The sequence below is a fragment of the Vombatus ursinus genome, unplaced genomic scaffold (genome assembly GCF_900497805.2).
Source record: "Vombatus ursinus unplaced genomic scaffold, bare-nosed wombat genome assembly UNPS02000580.1, whole genome shotgun sequence".
Lineage (NCBI taxonomy): Eukaryota > Metazoa > Chordata > Mammalia > Diprotodontia > Vombatidae > Vombatus > Vombatus ursinus.
This window is the reverse complement of record NW_020940358.1, coordinates 3,360,435-3,365,520: the sequence shown is the minus strand read 5'-3', so window position 1 is coordinate 3,365,520 and position 5,086 is coordinate 3,360,435. Positions and strand designations below refer to the sequence as shown.

General features: G+C 40.5%; 1 pseudogene; it reads right to left on the bottom strand.

The window, feature by feature from the left end:
• Window positions 1-3,857: 3,857 nt before the first annotated feature.
• On the bottom strand, window positions 3,858-4,289 carry LOC114036733 (annotated as a pseudogene).
• Window positions 4,290-5,086: the final 797 nt, after the last annotated feature.

The following is a 5,086-nucleotide window of genomic DNA, read 5'->3' as shown; positions in this document are numbered from 1 at the left end:
AAAAATCTGACACAGAAGAGAAATGGAAGACCATTTGACACTTGGAACTAAGTAACGGTTATCAGAATTTTAATCAGACATTTTAAAACGTGGCCGGTCAACATGTTTATTTGTTTGCTTGATTCTACTTTTTTGTTGAGAGGAAGGATTGGGGCAGGAAGTCATTGGGAAGCAACAATAATATTAAAGAAAAGAAAGAAATCACAAAAAATCTACAAGATTGAGGGGGAAAAAACAAACCAAAAGGGCTTACAACTGAAAAGAAAGGAGGGGAAAAACTGCCTACACACCCCCCCATATATCATAGCTCCATACATTTTTCACTGGCTATCCCTCATGTCCAGAATTCTGTCCTTCCTCATCTCTACCCCTTGTCTTCTCTGGCTTCCCTCAAGTCTCAGCTAAAGTTCCACCTTCTTTAAAAAGTCTGTACCACTCCCACCTAATCTTAACGCCTTTCCTCTGATGTTATCTCCTTATCTGGTGTATAGTTTGTAAATAGTGGTTTTTATGTTGTCTCCTCTCCTTTAGACTGTGAGCTCTTTGAGACTGGTAACTGACTTTTGCCTTTCTTTATATCCCCATTGCTTAGCACAGTGCCTGCCTAGCATATAGTAGGTGCTTAATGAATGCTTGTTGACTTGACTGGATTCATGAAAGGTAGCTAAAAAATTGTAGAGAAGCTGTAGAGACAACAAGAAATTCACAGAAGACAAAATCCAAGAAAGGAGGCAGCCAAAAAAACTATGACCTGTGTCTATAAACAAATGCATGAAGATGGCTAACAAGCAAGGTGAACTGGAGATCTTGGCACATAAAGGAAAGTTCAACATCATAGGTGTAAACTATGATCGAGGCTTTCCCTATCGTGAGGGCTTGACCGTAAGTGGGACAGTTTTTCACTTTGACTCATTGTCCCTACTTGGAGCTGGTCTAGGAAAATCAAATATAGTCATATGTAAGTTACTAGTGTGTAAGTTCCCCAAATGTTGGTGGACAGTGTCCCAAGCTCCCATACAGGCACTCAAGTTACTAAATGCACATCAAGTAGGACAGCCTTTATTTCACCCCCACAGAAAATGCGTAAAATGCAAAGGAGTCATAAGAAGCCATAAACAGATACAGGAAATAGAATAAGTGTACAAATAATCTATAAAGTCTCTTAGTCCCTGAAGAGAACTGAACTTGAGACTACTGTAAGGGTCTACCCTCTGACATTCCAATGAAATTCTTTTCTCCCACAGGATGTTACAGAATTACAGTTCCTTCCAGACTTAGAGTGCCACACTGTGGTTTAGACTTACTCAAGAAGGTAAACTAACTTTGGGGCTATTGAATTAGCGTTCTCTTACTCTCAGACCTCCACCATCCAAGTAACTCACTACCTGTTTTCATGTTAGGATGCTGTACAGAAACCCTGTGGAATATCCTCTTCTTTGTCCAAGGAGATGCTGAATTAGAATACTGTCTCTCTTTATAAGGCCCGGTGCCTAAACACTCAAATTTAGGAACTTTTAAACTTACTCATTAAACAACTCCCAAGGGTAAGACCCTATTCTTAAACCCTATTCTTGAGCTGAGTGTTCACAAATATATCTACTTCTGCCATGGGTGGTTTCTATAGGAATTTTCTCACTATCTTGGTGGCTATTATCTTTTAAGCTGGGAAAGTCCACTCTCAGGGTGGTCACAATAGTACAGGTAGGAGGATTTGGGTTAGATGATCTCTAAGGTCCTTCCCTCCCACCCCCACCCCCATCTAAATATATGATCTCACCCAGACACTCACACAGTGAGTGTGTATAACTCACACAGACAGACTACAATGTATTACACCTTGCCCTCTCCCAGCTGAGGCAGAAAGCATTTTGCACTGCCTTTAAGAACTTTCCTATTGCTGAAGATTCTCAGAAGGGATAATTGGAAGTCCCTGCACAATAATTCTGTTCAACTAAATTTAATTTGACAGACATTTATCAAAAGTCTACTATATGCTCAACACTGTTGTAGGTACCAAGGGTGGATATTTCAAAGTTTAGATAAAATACTGCTCCCACCCTGTAGCTTATAATCCCCTCCAGGCTTATGACATACAGAGAGAAATAATGATAATACTAAATAATATAGCACAATTGCATAAGAGCAGTGTAAGCAAAGTATTATGTGGTATGAGAGGGGAAATGTTGCAGTCGGTGGATAATAACAATGAATATATGTGGGTAATCTTGAAATTGTCCAGAGTTCATACAAAAGTCATGTTATAGAATACTAGTTTGGTAGACCAGAGATATGCCGAAGACATTGAATGCTTGAATTTCAGTAAAGCACTAGACAAAGTCTCTTATGCCTTCCTTGTGGCTTAGAGAAAGTATGGTATAAGGGAAGAGCCTTGGTTTGGGAAGGGATCTCTATCCCATTCCTTTCTACTTTTATTAATTTGGAGGCAGAGTGGTACAAAGGGCATTGGCTTGGAAGTACTGAAACTTGAATCATGGGAGCTGATTTCAAATAGTGGTTTTCCCACCTGCTACCTGTATGACCTTGAATAAATCACTTCAAATCTCTACACATCAGTTTTCTCGTTTGTAAGATGAAAGGGTTGGAGTAGATGGTCTTTAAGATTCCTTCTAGCTCTAGTATTGGTTGAATGACTTGAATCAATGATTAATCATTAATAGTTTGATGTAAATGTGGATGGAGATCTATTTTGGACTGCCCCCAAGGTCTGTCCTTGGCCCTTTAAGCATCAACATTTTTATCAGTGTCTTGAGTGAAGTCAGAGGTGGCAAACATTTACATTTGCAGACGGTGCCAAACTGGGGATGGGGGTGGTAGGTGGGAAGAGGGGAGAGGGGTCACTGACATGTTAGATGACAGCCAGGATTTAAAAGGTTCTTGAATTTGAAAGTATTGCAATTAGGGTAAAACAAACTAACAACTATACCAGTACAGAATAGAAGAAAGCATGGCTAGATCACAATTCATGTGAAAAGGGTCTTGGCATTTTCATGGACTGCAAACTCAACCTGAGTCAATAGTTGCCAAAAGAAGCTAATATCATTTCATATGTAAATACTTTAAGGGGCCCATATGATTTCATCAGTGCCCTTCTATGTCTTTCATCCTGTGTAATTCTTACCTGCGTCTAAGAAGGCTCTGCTCAATGTAGTGGTGACTTTTCTTCTGAGTCTTTTAAAATTTGTGGATATAAATCCATCAGTCTATCTGTTCATCTGGTAATCTGGCAGTTCATTTGTTTTCTTACTTTTGATTCAGGTCCAGCATACCTCCTTTTCCAATCATATATGCCCCTGATAGTGTGTATCAAGTGTGTGTCACTCCTTGGGGACTGGTCATTGTCGGTACTATGGTACAGCTTACTTACACCCACTGTGTATCTTTCCATAGCACTTTAGGTCATCTGCAATTTTCATTCTTCTAAGATCCTGGTGTTCCATGTTTCATAGCCATAAATCACCATTGGGAGAATATTGCTATTTAAAAAATGAGCTTTGGTAGAAGACAGGAACTTGGGCTTATTGAAACCATTGTGCAATTTTTCAAATACAAGCCGGCCCCCTACACTCTTGCATTTAATTCTGGGCCCAGCTTACTGTCCATCTACAGTGTCTGTCTAAGATGTACATATATATTTATATACACAAATATGTATATCTACATGTGTGTATGCACACAAACATACATATAAATGTGTATGTATATATGTGTATACATAATGATAATTATTTAAGATTAATTGAGCCCTAATAAGGGCCAAAAACCTGAATTAATCTGAATTAATCTTTTTTTTTTTTAACAAACAAGGCAATTTATTAATGAATCTGATGTGGTTTGTCCTAATGTTTCTTGTTGGTGGCTGCCACCTGTCTGGCAATTCTCTCTAAGTCTCTCTGTCCCTGAGGTGTCAGCTTCTGGCCCCCATCCTGGTCCTTCTTCACCATCTTGAGGCCTTCAGGGCTTGCAAGACCCTCCCAGCCAAGCTTTTGGAGCCTCTGCTGAAGTGACTGGGCATGACCCCGTTGCGCTGGTGCCCGCCGAAGATCTCGGCCATCCAGGCCGGCACCGCCCCGGAGGTACAGGTGACGGGCTGTGGAGGCGGCCCGGGTGTAGAACCAGTTCTCGTCGTAGGGCACCAGCTCCTTATGTTTGGCCAGCTTGACCATGTCCACCCATTCGGGGACTTTCAGCTTCCCTGACTTTTTCAGGAAGTCAGCTAGGGCCCGGATGAACTCCTGCTGGTTCACGTCCTTCACTATGTCTCCGGGCATCATGTGGGCTCTGTGGCGCCAGCCAGGGAAAAGCGAATTAATCTTTTCTTCCTGAGTGAACTGAGAATGCCCCTTCCTGTGTCAAGAGCTAAAGCTGACCAAGAGCATTCTTATGTTTATGACCACTAAGGCACCTTTAACCCAGACACTACCTTGATGGTGGTAAAGGATGCACAGATATCCTGGATCTGACATTTGCCTATCTTTTTAAAATTTCCTTTCTCATGCTCTGGTTAAACATATGGAGACCATAAAAATGAGTAACACAGACATCCTGAGTCAGGGTTTAAATGTCCTGCTACCATTACTTGATTCAGTCAGAGTTAAAGCTCTGCTTCCATGTAACATGTTACATGTTACTAACTTAAGGGAATAAAACAATATGAATTTACTTATCACCTAGCTTGTTGTCTCTTTAACCAAATTTCAGATCGACAATATACATATATACTAATGGGACAATTCAGTAGATTGATTATCTAGATTTGTGTCATAATATGGATAATATACTGCAATCTTAGCTTGCATTAACAGAGGTACAATAACCAGAAAAAGGGAGATGATAATCCTAGTATACTTTGTGCTTGTATGAAATACATGCATGTGGAAAACTGTGCTCATTTTGCAATATCTGTTTTAGGCAGCAGATAACTGGAGGCCATCTGGAGGACAGTGACCAAGATAGTGAAGAGAATGGAGATCATGTTGTATGAAGGGATACTTAGCCTGGAGTAGAGGTGACTTAGTCTGGACATGAGAGTTTTACTTAAGTTCCTAAAGCCCATCTTATGGAAATG